A 17750-nucleotide genomic window follows, 5' to 3' on the forward strand; every position below is an offset into this window, starting at 1 on the left:
AGACGCGCCGCCATCTTCCCTGGGCCAAAGCTCATTTAAAATGGTCTGTAGCAATGTGGAAAATTGTTCTGTGGTCAGACGAATCAAAATTTGACAACCATGGGTGCCGCATCCTCCAGACTAAAAAGGAGAGGGACCTTTTGACTTGTTATCAGTGCTCAGGTCCAAAGCCTGCATCTCTGATGGTATGGGGGTGAATTAGAGTGTAAGGAATGGGCAACTTGCACATCTGAAAAGGCGCCATAAATCCCGAAAGACATATCCTGAAAGACAAAGAGCTGCGTAAACTGTTGGTGCAATATAAATCCTGTAAAATAATAATAATAATATCCAGGTTTTAAAGCAGCATACTCTCCCATCCAGATGATGTCTTTTTTAGAGAAGGCCTTGTATATTTCAGCAGGACAATGCTAAACCACATATTGCATCTATGACAATGGCATGGCTTTGTAGTGGAGGCCAACTTACATGCCGGCGTGACGCTGGGAGGCACCCGTTGGTACACCAGGCGTATATATACCCCCACTTTGTAATAGACAGACTTTGCAGCTACAACTTTTTAGACACATTTTACACCACTTGTGGATTATAGCTTCACTAGTCAATTTAAGGTAACCACTCTAGTAGTTTTATACTTTCCTTCATTCACAGGCTCTTCACTATACCATGGTTTCTTCGCTTTTGTTTCCCCTTTTTCGATCATTGCATGGTGGTTTCCATGCATCATCTTTTACACCAGTGTCACCCCCTATCTCCATCTGGATCAGTTATGTTTTCCTATTCACATTTGACTCCCTTTTCCATAGCTACAATGGTTGCTGCTGTATTTATTATGATTGCAGGAATATGCAATATATAATACATTATATAATATTTATACACATTCATGAATTTTACAGACACTTTGGAGCTACTATTTCATACCACCACAGACTACATTATGGGAATCCTCACCAACTTGGGGCTTCTTCCATGTGCACCTAGCCTCCTCTCCCCATTGGGTCTTTGTTACCACAGCTCCCGGGACAGACAATTTTGGCAACCCTCAATTTTCAGCATAATAGCCTTGAACTTTAGCTGATATGTAAGTATTGAAGAGATGATTATTTTACTTTTTTTAGTTTTACCCATTCCCTGACATTTTGGTTAACATTAGACCATATTGGTATACATTTCATACATATATCCTTTTTTTTGCCGATTTGGTATGCATGAAGAAGTGGAGCGAAATCGCGAAAAGCGTAGAGCTTATTTGGATGCAGTCTTACCCTACTCATATATTACGTAACTTCCAATTTCTGCAATTTTTATTGATCCTTTTACACGGAGTATATATTGGTTCATACTATCATATACTGTTATGTGCTACGATGCCTACCTTATTACATGTATGAATTATACAATGCATTCTGATTCTAGATTGTAAGCTCTAACGAGCAGGGCCGTCTGATTCCTCCTGTATTGAATTGTATTGTAATTGTACTGTCTGTCCTCATGTTGTAAAGCTCTGCACAAACTGTTGGAGCTATATAAATCCTGTATAATAATAATAATGATGTATGTATATATTTAAAACAATCAATATCCAGTATGTATACATTGTTATGTGCTATGGTATTTGGCATAAATATGTCATATGTTATGAAGGTTTGACCATTTATTTAGTTATTTGTCACGTTCCTCATATAAAGTCCCAAATCCCCATTTGCTTATATTTGTAGTAGAGGAGTCCGGGTGCTTAACTGGTCTGCCTGCAGTCTAGATCTTTCGCCAATTAAAAATATTTGGTGCGCCTTGAAATGAAAAATAAGACAAAGGAGACCCAGGAATGTTGAGCAGTTAGAATCCTATATCAGGCAAGAATGGGGACAAAGTTCCTCCCTCCAGCAACTGGTCTCCTCAGTTCCCAAAAATTTACAGAAGTGTTGATTTACTAAAGCTGAAGAGTGCAAAATCTGGTGCAGCTCTGCAATGAAAATGGAAATCAGCTTCCAATTTTTTATTTTTATTTTTTCGTCAAAGCTTAATTGAACAAGCTGAAGTTAGAAGCTTGCACCAGATTTTGCACTCTCCAGTTTTAGTAAATCAACCCCAGAGTGCTGTTAAAATAAGAGGGGATGCTACACTGTGGTAAACATGGCCCTTTTAAGATGCATTGCTGCCATCAATTTCAAAATTACTTTATTATCGTTTCTGAAAATGGTACATTTGATCTTTTTTCTATTGTGAATACAATTTTGGTTTATCAGATTTGCAAATCATTGCTTTCTGTTTTTATGTAGATTGTACGCAGCATCCTAACTTTTCTGGAATTAGGGTCTTAGATAGATAGATGAAATATATGTAAAAACCTAGTGTTATGTATTTTAAATATATATTTTTTACATTTTCTCATTTTAAATATTTTATATAAAACAGAACGCAATCATTATGTACTGCCCATTTAATATAGTTATAAAATTGTATATGCTTGTATTAAAAGATATTCATATATATAAATAAATATATATAAATAAATATATAAATATATATATATATATATATATATATATATATATATATATATATATATATATATATATATATATATATGTATATATTCATACTCTTACTTATATCTATTCATACTTATGAATATCTAAGTATGAATATTCTAAATTGGGGTTCTATCTATCTATCTATCTATCTATCTATCTATCTATCTATCTATCTATCTATCTATCTATCTGTCTATCTATCTATCTAAAAAAAGAAACAATAAAATAGCAAAAATATATATATGGGTAAATTTACATATACAGTATATATTTATATATACTGTATATATATATATATATATATATATATATATATATATATATATATATATATATATTCATTCACAAGAAAAGCTTTGCTTAACTGTTTCTACAGCAATTATAAAGAGTGGTGTCTGAGGGATTGGTTGTCATAGTAACAGGCGGATTCTAGGGACCATCATCTGGTCCTTGCCACAGCCAATCCTGGTGTAGAACCAGTCCTGCAATATGAAGTAGATTCACATCTTCAGCCTCATTCTAGCACCCAGGAAAAAAAAAAAACCTAAATAGATTTGAATAGTGTAGTGAAGCTGCCCTGGACAGCTGACAATGGCTGCGCCCAAACATGGCGGACTGCGAAAAATGGAGCTGGAGACAAACGCAGCAGGAGCAGGTGAGACAAAAAAAAAACGCCTAACATATCGCCATTTATTGTGCCTCAATATATGTGGTTTTTCCTTTTTAGTTTATTTTGTTTTCATCTTTTTTGTTCCAACTATGCTCGCTTTATTCCTTGGCACGCCATCCCCTTTCGAAACAAAGGCATCTTAATAAATGACAGCACAGATTTCGCTAAAGAGCGTTCCTCTTGGATCAGACAATAAATTTTCTTTGTAGGCCCTTCAGATCAAATTTTGCAAAACAGCATTGGAAAAGCTTTCCAGCTGGGCTCTTATATAGTTTGATATTTTTTTCCCATTCTTCACACCCCCCCTTCCCTTTTTTTTCCGACGGGTTCTCGAACGTGGCGACAATACAACAGAAAGTCAATGTGTGTTTAAAAGAAACGAATGGGGCTCTTGGACTCATCATACTCCTTCAAATCTCATTATTCGGAACATCTGAAGACAGATATTTTCAAAAGGTCCCTATGATATTTAAATGAAAATCTGGTACAGATCAAAGAGCTTGAGGAGAAATGGCTGGTGTTTGTTTCGGCTTTTTTTTTTTTTTTTTTTACGCGGTTTTACTCTTTAGGGGAAGAAAAATCAAGTGGCAGAAACACTGAGGCAGCAGACCTGCTGGAAGCTTAAGCGACTCCTGTGTTGTGCTCCATATTATCTAGAGTTCCTGCTGTGTGACCCATTTTTTCAGAAATGTCGCTCAAGAAGAAAGAGCTCGATCATGTCCCCGTTCATACAGCCGGTAAAATACATTTTTAAAAAAAAAATAAAACAGGTTTGGAAACGAAATACATTATTTTCTTTTTGAGAACTTTATAAGTAAGGCGGACACACCGCTGTTTCTCCCCACGAGATGAATGGCTTGATAGAAAGCAGCATGTTAGAGCCGCAGCTAGGAGAAAATTCCCTTAGATCTTTTCGTCCTTGTTTGAAATATCCAAGTTGTAGAGAAAAAAGTTTTCAGCGTCTCGCGCAGCTCATTCTTCGTCTTGCTTTTATTGGTCGTTGCAACGTAATTACTTTTTTACCAGCCATTCTCAAGCTTTAGTTCTTTACTAAAGCTTTAGCGGTTTACTAAAATCAGTTTTTGCAAAATAGCCTTAGACAACAGGGAAATCACACCAGCAACAGTAAAATACACTCTGAAATGATAAAAAACTCAACCGTGTTTTAGAACTTCAATAGGCTCATCCACGTCAATTGTCACATCTTTCGGTAAACTCAAAGACGCAAATCTGTTAATCCACTGTGGCTAATCCAGTCTACTTTTGTTGAAGTTCATGTATTCACTATCAACAAAGAAGTTTCAGTGGGTCAGTGGCATACATAATGAATTTATCACTTCACGTTTTAAAGATGACCAGAAAGAGACATCTTGAGGTAGACCGTGAGTAAAGGACATACAATGAGTAACTTTGCTAGCCTATTCTTAGGCTCAAAAACATCTTCTGAGAACTTTTCTTTTTAAAGTGGCCTTCAATAGGACATACAGGAAAATACTTCTAATCTAAAGCATATCTTACCAGAAATAAATTTTATTATTAACATCTTAAGATACTAAGGCGTTCTCTAACAAGTGGCCACCAAGATGACCAAGTGGCTGATGGGACTAATTTATAAGATGCATAGCTTGTGAAAGAATGATTCACTAGGAAAGCAAATGCAACCCATCATCTGTCTAATGCCCCGTACACGCGGTCGGATTTTCCGACGGAAAATGTGTGATAGGACCTTGTTGTCGGAAATTCCGACCGTGTGTAGGCTCCATCACACATTTTCCATCGGATTTTCCGACACACAAAGTTTGAGAGCAGGCTATAAAATTTTCCAACAACAAAATCCGTTGTCGGAAATTCCGATCGTATGTACACAAATCCGACGCACAAAGTGCCATGCATGCTCAGAATAAATAAAGAGATGAAAGCTATTGGCCACTGCCCCGTTTATAGTCCCGACGTACGTGTTTTACGTCACTGCGTTAAGAATGATCGGATTTTCCGACAACTTTGTGTGACCGTGTGTATGCAAGACAAGTTTGAGCCAACATCCGTCAGAAAAAATCCTAGGATTTTGTTGTCGGAATGTCCGAACAAAGTCCGACCATGTGTACGGGGCATAACAGTTGTAAATTTTCTTGGCGAATAACAATAAATAAAGTTGGTTTCTATATTTCCACCAACTTTTTTGGCATTATTTTTTGGCATTATTTCATTGGGCAGCTTTATAAACCTAAAAGTAAAAAAATTGCTTAGGTTGTTTTAAACCACATTTCAACCTTCAATCTATACTATGTTATTTGCATGAATTCTGGTCAAGCACTAAAAAGTAATTCCCAAAATTGGCCTTACTGACTTATGGTGATAACTTGATGATTAGTATGATCTTTATTCTGGCATATTTTCAGACCTAAGGTAAAGGTAACACTGCTTTGCTTTGGCTGCTCACCCATTCACATGCGGAAGAATGTAAACATTAGAGAAGGAGTAGTTACAGTGCTTTTTGCTGTGTGCAAAATTAATTTTTTAATTATATTTGTAATTTTTTTATATATTACCAGAGCATACAACATGAAACGATATTTAAATAAGTATAATATTGACTCATGTAAGTTGTGGTATACATAAAGATAAACCATAGAAATTAGATACCAAACCTTGTTGGGAGCTGAACCATTAGAGGCCTATCGGGTGTGCTTGTAGGTGACTGCCTTGTGGAGACCGATCCCGTGGTTAGGACTACATTGGTCATAGTCATCATTACTAGTTTCAGCTATATTTTATCCACCCAGTCGATCTTCAAGCAATAGTGATTAAGGGCATTGGGAATCAGCTAGTGTTGCTTGGTTCCCACATCTGGAGACACCCTTGGCCCTTGAGTAGAGGGATTCTGCTTCTTTCCTTCATTCTTCCTTCTTTCTCTAGTCATTCTTTGCTCTTTTTTTCTCTCTTCCCCTTTCCCCCCTCTCGATTAGGGTCAACAGTGTGGAAGCGCTCGCCTGGAATCTCCTTTTGTGGGCACTCTGTATGTATGCAATCTCTAACCATTTGTTGGTTGTGACGGCTTAAACTATGTAGGTGCCCCAATATAGGGTCTAGACTTCTTTTCTTTTTTTCTTTTTTTTTAGTTTTGTGATGGATTTTGTACTGCATAACACCTTTGTATAACCTTTGTGGTCCTGTTTGGGTTGACCACTTAAGCTTGTTCATGTTCATCTTTTGTACTGAAGATCATCTTTGCACTTATGTTATGTTTGTTTTGTTTCTGCATAATCTTCAATAAAACTTTATTATAGACAAAAAAAGGGGAAAAAAGAAATTAGATATAAGAGCAGGAAACAAAGGGCATCACACCAATTACATCATTGAAATTAAAACCAACTTTACTCCGGTCACATGCACACATTGTCAAATCAAGCCTTTAGTCCTTCCTGTCTGATGCTTTTCACCTCTTTGTTTCCTGGTATAAGCTGCACGGAGTGAGGGTGCTCATGAGTGGGCACACGATTCACCTGTGGCCAAAGGGGAGATGGACACTTGGAGTTGTGTTATCTGTCTCTATGCAATACAACAACAGTTGTCCTTCATTTTACATGCACTGAATATAGTCCTTCCACCTTGCTTTCTTCTAGGAGATCTTAAATTAACTTTGACACATAGAGAATTTAGTAAGTAGATGAGGGTTATTACCATCTGGTATGTTTGGGTATATTTGAGAAACATCAACTGAGATATGATTAGGCTCTGCAGGAACTAAAATTGAGGGTTGAGGGGCAACAAGCTGTAGTAGTGAGGCCTTTAGGTAGAGAAGAGAAAGAGAGAAAATGGGAAAAGAAAAAAGCGGTGAAAATGGGGGGTGGGAAATGGTTTTGGATGAAGAGTGGTATGATTATTGAGTGAAGGGGGTCTTGAATTTCTGCTTGTACTTGGCTTCAGCTTTTGGATATAATGCTCTGCCTATAAGAAGGTTTAGTTTGGGTTTTTCACAGGGGGTGGAAAAATGGTATTACTTCCATCATTATCATTTTCTCTGGTCTTCCCATACCTCAACTCCACAGGTGCCTGATGCAATATCAGATTGTGGGAATACCATGTCTTACTTAGAGTTGAATTCCTGAATTTCCTCAGGAACCAGTGGGGTGCAGAATAATTCCAAATTTCTCTTTAGTGTTTTTGAAGGTGCGCCATAAGGTCTTTTTATGAGCATGAATTTGATATATACTCACAAGCCACATCTTCACTGTTGGGGGGTTTGTTTAGGCTAGGCCTATAATGCATATAGTCTGGGAACCTTTATATCTGTGTTTGGGTATTTCATTTACATGGAGAATGTAGGAGGCAGGATTGTCTTCTAAAGTAATGATTTTTTGTGTAAAGTCCTGAACTGTATTTCAGAAGGGGCAGATTACCTTTTAACTATTGAATAATTACTCAATAGGGAGCTTGATGCTAAAATAGGTAAGGTGCATCGGAAAACGTCTACAAAGGGGGAAGGAGTAAGTTACTGCGTATTAATCTGAACACCACCCACCACCATTATGCACATTCGCTGATTGTAGCATTGTAGTGATGACAGGCGGGAGTATATCATACTGTTGTGCAGAGACCACAGCTCTCATACAGAGTGCAGTGGCCTTTAGACTTTCATGTACCCACCCCTACTCTGTTACTGGACAGTGAAGGAAGAGCACAGTGATGAGCTCATCTATATGTCACTTTGCTTCTCCTTCTGTCAGCATACTCCTTGTCATCACATGAACTGGTTGACTTCTTGGGCTGTTTCTCCCTCTCCCAAATCAAGCTAGATTTCTGTTACTGACACACCCTTAGAAGGTGTACTTAGTGTTTTTAGATATATATTTGAATTTACATAGTTAGTTAGTCGGGTTGAAAAAAGACACAAGTCCATCTAGTTCAACCAAAAAAATAATACTAATAATAATAATACAATCCCATATACACAAACCTATAGCCACCCACAGTTGATCCAGAGGAAGGCAAAAAACCCCAGCAAAGCATGCTCCAATTTGCTACTGCAGGGGAAAAAAATCCTTCTTGATCCCCTGAGAGGCAATCGGATTTTCCCTGGATCAACTTTACCTATAAATGTCAGTACCCAGTTATATTTTGTACATTTAGGAAAAAATCCAGGCCTTTTTTAAAGCAATCTACTGAGCTTGTCAGAATCACCTCTGGAGGGAGTCTATTCCACATTTTCACAGCTCTTACAGTGAAGAAACCTTTCCGTATTTGGAGATGAAATCTTTTTTCCTCTAGACGTAAAGAGTGCCCCTTTGTTCTCTCTGATGACCTTAAAGTGAATAACTCATCACCAAGTTCACTATATGGACCACTTATGTATTTGTACATGTTGATCATATCACCCTTAATCTCCTCTTCTCAAGAGGGAATAGATTCAGTTGCTCTAATCTTTCTTCATAGCTGAGCTCCTCCATGCCTCTTATCAGTTTGCTTGCCCTTCTCTGCACTTTCTCCAGTGCCCCGATATCCTTTTTGAGAACTGGTTCCCAAAACTGAACTGCATATTCCATATGAGGACTTACTAATGATTTGTACAGGGGCAAAATGATATCTCTCTCTGTGGAGTCCATACCTCTGTTAATACAAGAAAGGACTTTGCTCACTTTGGAAACTGCAGCTTGGCATTGCATGCTATTATTAAGCTTATGATCTACCAAAACCCCCAGATCCTTCTCCACCATTGATTCCCCCAGTTGTACTCCCCCTAGTATGTATAATGCATGCATATTCTTAGCCCCCAGGTGCATAACTTTACATTTGTCAACATTAAACCTCATTTGCCACTTAGTTGTCCAATCAAACAGTGCATTGAGGTCTGCTTGTAAATTGGAGACATCCAAGGGCATGGCCGTGATGGCGGACTGAGCGGACGTGTTCCTTGAGCTCTCCTGGAGTGTGATCCGGCTAACCTATCTAAGATCTTCTGTACCCTGAGATCTCCTGCGCGCCTTTGCAATATGGCGTCGCATACTGACCATGAGGAGAATTCTATCCTGGCACCTCCCGGCATACCGGAGGTTATGGCAGCTATTAACTCCTGTCAAACTGCCCTCACATCAAAGATCGAGGAGGTGCAGCTGGATGTGGGCTTGATTCGTCAGGATTTAGATAAGATCCGATCCCGGGTGGCTGAAACTGAACGACGGGTGGGAGATGTGAAAGATACAGTGACTGACCATGCGCATCCATCCGGGCCTTGCAAACTAAAGTTCGGGCGCTGGAGTATAGGGCGGAGGAAGCCGAAAACAGGAGCCACCGGAACAATGTTCGGCTCGTGGGACTCCCAGAGGGGGTTGAGGGTCGGTCCCCCGCTCTATTCACAGAGGATCTCACCAAAGGCATCAAGTACAGTATCCTGTTCCCGGCTAAATTGCAGATGGTGGATGTAGAGACTGTACACTTTTTTACTGCCCCCAAGGATGCTGCTGCCTGGCTGGAGGCGCTGCCACCGTAGCGATGTTGTTCCTGCTGCATGTTATTGCATACGCTTCATGGATGGTCATCGGTTGCTGTTGGTACTGGTAAGCGTGCCTTTCCCCTCTGCTGAACTATGCCCTGATTTCCCCACTTTTCACTTTTTCTGCTCCACCGTGAGGTCGGAGGAGTGCAGAGGACGGTGTTACTATCGGCCGTGCTGTTGTGGGCTCCTTGGCTCACTGTGACACTTGCTTGCTGTACCTACCTGGGTGACTGTACACTCTTCTTTCTCCTGAGTTTGTTCCTGTTGGATTTATTTGCCCTGTTTGTTTTTCTACCTCCTTTTTTATTTTTTTATCCATTTGGATGCTGACTTCCTGCAACTGACTCAGAAGTGTGTGCCCCTGCTTAGTCAGGTGAAAGTAGTTCTATTACATGTTTCACTCCACTCAGATAGCTCTGGGACAGACTTCTTGTGTTACACACCACAGGCTTCCGTGTTCAGTGACGACTGGGATATGTCCTAACCTGGTTACACGTCCCCAACCTGTGGTTTTAGTTCTTGGACTAGGGGTGTTATGGGACTCAAATGCAACTCTCTGTTCTGAGGTGCATGGGGTGGGGGGAGGTGAGGGTTGGCCGTTGCTGACCAGGGTTATTGTTATCTACTGTTTTTCTGTTTTTTTCTTTTTTTCCTATTAAGGTTATGTTGGTCTATTAAGGATGGTGCTCGTCCATGTTGGCGTTTATCTAGGTATGATACTACACCATGGAGGTGGCGCACTAGTGGGTTCTGCTGCACCCGGGGGAGCGGCTTACCCCCTCTGGTCCAGGGGACCCAGGTGCGGCCACTGTCATGCTTCCTTTCTGTTATTACACTACGTTTGTTATGGCTAAGTGCTTGATAGTGTCCTGGAATGTGCGGGGGCTTAATTTGGCAGTTAAACGTTCCTTGGTACTCAACTACTTACGGAAGCTCCACCCACAAATCTGTATCTTGCAAGAGACGCATCTGGTGGGCTCGCGAGTCATGAGTCTGAAAAGGGCCCGGGTTGGTGCTCACTATCACGCCCCCTATTCTAATTATGCTAGGGGTGTCAGTGTCCTGGTGCACAGATCCCTTCCAGCTCATCGCTATCAAGCTAGACCCCAGTGGTCGATACGTTATTATACATGCACTGATCTCCAAAACCCCTTATGTGATAGTGGGGATCTATCTACCCCCCTCCCCCCTGTCGATATTGATGTGCTCCATGCACTAATGCAGCAGGTTACAGTGTACAACGTAGATAATGTATTGTTAATGGGTGATTTCAATTTGGTGCCATCCAGGGATCTGGACAGACTGCATGCCTCTGGTCCCCCGCAGCATGGTCTTTCTCACTGGGCAACCGCCTTCCACATGAAAGATGTTTGGCGCCATTTTCACCCCTCGGACAGGGAATATACTTGCCTTCCTATGTCCTACCGGACCATGTCATGGATCAATTTGGCCTTTGCCTACCCAGCACTGGTGCAGAGAGTGATCTCTACTGAGATCCTCTCAAGGGGTATCTCCGATCATGCTCCGCTGTCCATCGGACCTCTCATGTGGAAGGCGGTAAGGTATGGAGGCTGTCTGGGAGCTGGATTGCAGACCCTGAGATTCAGGAGGTAATGCCAGAAGCTCTATGTAATTTTTGGATAGACAATGCAGATTCTACAGAACCTGTGGTGCTCTGGGATGCCTTTAAGGCTTGGCTTAGGGGGAATTTATTGCCTGTATAGCTCAGTGGAAGAGACAGTCTGTACAGTCTCTGCGGCAACTGGAGGAACAAGCGAAGCTACGAGAGGCCGCGCTTGTGCGGGCTCCTGTGCAGGATAATTACATAGTTTGGCAGGACACGCTGAGGGATATCTTCTTACTTAGAATAGATCTTACCAAGAAATCTATGCTTGATGGCGTCCAAATGGTGTTTGAATTTGGGGAAAAAAATGGCAGGCTGCTGGCCTAGTTGGCCAGAAGACAGCAAGCAGTGACACACATTGGTCGACTGAGGGACCTAGATGGCCGTCTTTTGACGCTACATGCTGATATCAGTGAAAGATTCCTGGGTTTTTATCGAGCCCTGTACTCCTCTAGGGTCTCCTATAACAGCTCTGAACTGCTTCATTACCTAGACCAGGTCCAGCTCCCCTCTCTAGACTCGCTAAAAGTGAAAAACTGGATGAGGATATCTCACTGGAGGAAATACAGGAGGCAATGGGCTCTATGCAATCTGGGAAAGCCCCCGGGCCGGATGGGATCCCTATCGAATTTTACTCTACTTATCAGGAATTGCTGGCGCCCAGACTTACTGCGTTACTGAAACAATTCACGACACTAGGGTTTCTCCCTGACTCAATGTATGATGCGATAGTGGTGTTGGTGCCCGAGCCTGGTAAGGACCCTGAGGAGTGCGCCTCCTACAGGCCGATATTGCTAATAAATGCCGACGCCAAACTGTTGGCAAAAATACTGGCCATACCGCTCGGTAAAGTGATGGATGACCTTGTCCATGCAGACCAGACAGGGTTCATGGTGGGTAAGGGCACCGACATTAATATCTGTTGTTTATTCCTTAATCTGGCTACCTCCCATAGTAATAGCGGCATGATAGTCATAGTCATAGTCATGGATGCGGAGAAGGCTTTTGACTCCGTGGAGTGAGAGTACCTGTGGGAGGTTCTACGGAGGTTCGGGTTTGGACCACGGTTCCTCCACTGGCTGGGTCTGCTGTACCGGGGGGCTCCCAGAGCAAGAATCCATGTGAATGGTACCCTTTCGGATTATTTTCTTCTCCAGAGGGGGACCCGCCAGGGGTGCCCGCTATCGCCCAGCCTGTTTGCTCTGGCACTGGAGCCCCTGGCGGTCCTGATTAGAGAGTCTGACCGTATTGTGGGATTCTGTGTCGGCCCTTTGGAGGAGAAGATATCCTTATATGCAGATGACACTCTGCTGTATCTGCATGATGCTGATTCATCGCTGAGTGCTGCTTTGGAGACCTTCGATGAATTTGGAAGGTTTTTAGGGATTCGCATTAATTGGTCTAAATCTGCCTTGTTCCCCTTAGATGCGCAGGCCAGGGCGTCTGAGACACAGACTCCCTTGCAATGGGTAGAAGAATTCATCTATTTAAGAATTAGGGTATTGAAGGACCTGCGGTCCTTTCAGCGCCTTAACCTCCAGCCTATAGTTCATCGTCTTAAAGATCATTGCACCCGTTGGGCTAATCTCCCACTTAATCTCCTGGGTCGCATCAATATCTTGAAGATGATCCATCTCCCTAAGTTTACTTATATCTTCAGAAATTGCCCTGTATGGATATCTCCATTCTTCTTTAGGTACATAGACAGCAGCATTGGCTCTTTCCTGTGGCAAGGGGCTTCCCCTCGGTTGGCCAGACAAACTCTTCAGCTTCCTGTAAGTTGCGGTGGCCTTGCCTTACCCAGCCTATTGGTATACTACTGGGCAGCTATGCTTGTCAAGGTGAGGTGGTGGTTTCAGCAGCCCAGAGCCAATGCGGCTGTCTGTCTGGAGGCGGCCATTGTGGGATCTCTTACGGAGCTGGGCAACTTGGTGTATAGGGGCCCCTCGGCGTACCCCTCCCTCCTTCCCGACCTCGACTGCGGCGACCCTGCGGGTGTGGGGAATGGCCAGACGGCCGTTTCTGTGTTCTTAAAGGTGGTCCCCCTATTGCCCTCTGTGGGGGAACCCTTCTTTCCCTCACTTCAGGACAATCCCAGATCCACAACTTTGGGCCCGCTTTGGCATCAAGCTGCTACGAGATGTATTCCAGGCCGGATCCCTTATCTCGTTTCAGGCCCTCGCGGACAGATTTGGCCTTCCTGCTTGGATGGCTTTCAGATATCATCAGCTGCATCATGCAGCCAGGGCACAGTTCCCGTTGCCCCCCAGTCTTAAGGCGAACCCTATTGAGGAGTTGCTGGCACAGGAATCCCTCGCTAAAATCATGTCTACATTGTACCTGGCTCTTCTCCAGAAGGATTCACCAAAAATGGAGGCCCTATGGGATAAATGGAAGGCAGATTTACCTGATTTAGATAGGGAGACCTGGGAGGAATGTTTTGAGGATAGCTCTAAACTGGTGATATCTTCTAGAGACAAGTTGATCCAAACAAAATTCCTGCATAGGGTATACTACACACATCAAAGGCTGCATAGAATTTACCCACTACGCTCCCCGAATTGTCGGCTCTGCTATTCACGAGACAGCACTTTTTTCACATGTTTTGGACCTGTCCTCAACTGACGAGGTACTGGGCTGCGGTGGGGGAGTCTATTAATATTCGCCTTCAGCTGGATATCCCATTGACGGCAGAGCTAACCCTGTTGGGAGTGCAGGATGATGAGCAGAGACCTAGATATACTAACATACTGATCTCACTACTGTTCTTTTATGCTAAAAAGGAAATCCTGTTGAAATGGACCTCTCACCTGCCCACCACGAAACGTTCGTGGGAGGACTCGGTTAATGCAGTACTGCCACTATATAAGCTAACCGACATAAGTAGAGGGTGTCCTTTGAAGTACGAGCGGATTTGGCGGCCATGGACGGATCCCACGTATAACGCCTGTCCATAATCGTTGTTGCTTGTAGATGTGACAGTTTTTGGGTAGTTAAGTGGAGTCTTCCCCCCCATATCCCTGCCCCCTCCTCCCCCTCCCCTTCTCCCTCCCTCTTCTGTGATCTCCCTGTATACTGAATGTTTCTCTCTATATTTATGGCACCTGTTGTTTTGTGCTATTATCCTCTGTTATGCACCTCTCATGTCTAACTGCATTTTTCTCTTGTCTAGAGCAATGTATATCATACCATGTTTATTCTTTTTCTAATCAAGACCAACCTTGTTATTAAAATTGGAGACATCCTGTAAGGACGTTATTCCACTGCATAGCTTGGTGTCATCTGCAAAGACAAAAATGTTACTTTTAGTCCCAGACCCTATATCATTTATAAAGTTATTAAAAAGTAAGGGTCCCAGCACTGAACCTTGGGGTACACCACTGATAACCTTAGACCATTCAGAGTAAGAATCATTAACCACTACTCTCTGAATTCTGTCTTTTAGACAGTTTTCTATCCATTTACAAATCAATCTTTCCTAGCCTGTAGGCTTTACCTTACACATTAGACGTGTGTGGGGAACTGTGTCAAATCCAAATGTACCACATCCACAGCCACCCTTCTGTCCAAGTATACCACGTCCACAGCCACCCCTCTGTCCAAGGTTTTACTTACCACCTCATTAAAATAAATCAGGTTTTAGATCAGGCTGGCTGTTGCTTAAAATATTTTTTTCTAGCAAGAACTCATCTTTGTGGTCTGTTATTAAACTCTCCAGTGTCTTCCCGACTATAGAAGTTAAACTAACAGGTCTATAGTTACTTGGTAAAGACTTTGATCCCTTTTTAAATATGTGCACCACATTGGCCCTATGTCAGTCCAGTGGTACCATTCCAGTCATTAACGGGTCCCTAAATATTAGAAACAATGGCCTTGAAATGACAGAGCTCAATTATTTTAGGATCCGTGGGTGGTTGCCATCTGGTCCAGGTGCTTTATCCACCTTTATTCTGTCTAAATATTTCTGGATCATATCACTTTTGAGCCATCAATACCACCCCCATTATGGACATGAGCTCCCCATGCTCCTTTGTATACACAGAGCTGAAGAAAGTTTTTAATAAATTTGCCTTCTCTTTGTCCCCAGTCACCCAGTCTAGATTATTTTGTAAAGGGCCTTCATGCTCAGACCTGACCTTTTTATCATTAATATATTTGAAGAATTTTTGGGGATTTTTCCTACTATCTTTTGCAATCTGTTTTTGAAATTTCGCATCCTTGATTACCTTTTTACATATTCCGTTATATTCTTTGTAACATTTAAACGATGATAACGTCCTTCATTTTTATATTTTTTAAAAGCTCTTTTTTTATTATTTATAGCCATTTTAACCATGGCCGTGAGCCACATACTGTAGGTTTTATTTTGAGCCATTTAAACTTATTGCCCATGGGAATACACTTTGCAGTGAGTTTACAACAATCTCTTTGAAGAATTCCCATTTCTGTTCTGTGTCCATTGATGCCAATATTCCCTCCCAGCCTAAGTCCTGGAGAGCAGCCCTCATCCTTGTAAAATTTGCTCTCTTAAAGTTAGGTGTTTTTATCTTACCTGTATGCGTTTGTTGCTTACAGCTAACATTAAATGAAATCATGTTATGGTCACTGCTACCCCGATGCTCTTTTATATGAATATTGGTATTGAGCTCTGCATGGTTTGAGATTACCAGGTCCAGCAGAGCGTCATTCCTAGTCGGGGCCTTAATAAACTGGATCATAAAATTGTCTTGTAATAGGTTTATACATTTTTGCCCTTTAACTGTCCCAGCAGTGCCATTACTCCAGTAAATTTCGGGTAGTTAAAATCCCCCATTATTATCACTGTCCCAGCCCTTTCAGCCCTTTCCATCTGTACAAGGAGCCGAGTCTCCACCTCCTCACTATCACTGGGAGGTCTATAACAAACTCCAATGATAACCTTTGTAGTATGCACATCCATGTACAGTTCCACCCATAATGCTTCAGACTCATCACACTCTCCATCAACTAGGTCCTCTTTCACACTGGCTTTGAGATCACTTCTCACATAGAGACAGACACCACCACCCCTCCGTTTTACCCAGTCTTTCCGAAGGCATAGCCAGGAATATTAATAGCCCAGTCATGGGAAAAATGAAGCCAAGATTCAGCAATACCAATTAGATCATAGTTCTTCTCATGCACCAGAGCTTCCAACTCACCTATTTTGCTTGGCAGACTTCTGGCATTGGTGAACAAACACTTTAATTCATTGTCACATTTTGCAAATGTATGTTGCATATTTTTTATTTTAGTACAAATAGTACCATTTCCAATGGTTGATTGTAACACAGGGACCATCATATCATCTGCCATAGCCCTTCCCACATTCCACCCACCAATAAGGGCTGGCCCCTGTCTGACCTGTCTGCGCATTAAAATCTAATTCACCCTCCCCCCCATAATTCTAGTTTAAATACTCCTCCAGCCTTCCCATAAACCTCTCCCCCAGCACAGTAGACCCCCTTCCATTTAGGTGCAAACCATCTTTAGCATATAGGTTGCACCACAATGAAAAGTCAGCCCAGTGCTCTAAAAACCCAAATCCCTCCTCATTTATATCTATTTGTATGATTATGGAACCCATAGGTCATAAAGACAGATAACCTTCTACATAAGTGGTCTACAAACTTTTGTTTAGGGGTTAGATGTGGCACTTTTCTAGCCTTTAGCCAGCCCTTGGGGCACTATTCCATCCCCAGACACCAACAATAGAGCATAATTCTTGGCACTAATACCAACGATGGGGCATAATTCCTCCCACTGACACCAAGAATGGGACACTATTCCTTCCACTGACACTAACTATGTTACACTATTCCTTCCAATGTCACCAATGATGGGGCACAATTCTACCACTGACACCAACGATGGGGCACTATTACCCTTACTGACACTAACAATGGAGCACTACTCCCCTCACTGACACTAGGACATTTTCTATGCCCACTGGCCACAGTCCAGCCCCCTTAACCACTTCAATACAGGGCACTTTCACCCCCTTCCTGCCCAGGACAATTTTCAGCTTTCAGTGCTGTCGCACTCAATTGCGTGGTCATGCAACACTGAAATTTTTATCATATACTTCCCACAAATAGAGCTTTCTTTTGGTGGTATTTGAGCACCTCTGGGGTTTTTATTTTTTGCTAAACAAACTAAAAAAGACCAAAATGTAAAAAAAAAAAGTTTTCCTTTGTTTTGGTTATAAAATTTTGTTTATTCTTTCACTGACGGGCACTTATGAGGTGGCACTGATGGGCACTGATGAGTTGGCACTGAAAAGGTGGCACTGATGGGCACTGATGAGGTGGCATTGATATGTAGAATTGATGGGCACTGATAGGCGGCACGGATATGCAGCACTGATGGGCACCAATAGGCGGCACTGATATGTGGCACTGATGGGCT

General features: G+C 42.0%; 1 protein-coding gene across 1 annotated transcript in view; it reads left to right on the plus strand.

The window, feature by feature from the left end:
- The first annotated feature begins 3014 nt into the window (after window positions 1-3014).
- AXIN1 (axin 1) overlaps window positions 3015-17750 on the plus strand; it is a 203799-nt gene continuing 189063 nt past the window's right edge. The window contains exon 1 of the mRNA XM_073636319.1: window positions 3015-3192. The gene's annotated coding sequence lies outside the window, so the exon portion shown is untranslated. The remainder of the gene's footprint in view (window positions 3193-17750) is intronic.

Source organism: Aquarana catesbeiana, linkage group LG06 (assembly GCF_042186555.1).
Source record: "Aquarana catesbeiana isolate 2022-GZ linkage group LG06, ASM4218655v1, whole genome shotgun sequence".
Taxonomy (NCBI): domain Eukaryota; kingdom Metazoa; phylum Chordata; class Amphibia; order Anura; family Ranidae; genus Aquarana; species Aquarana catesbeiana.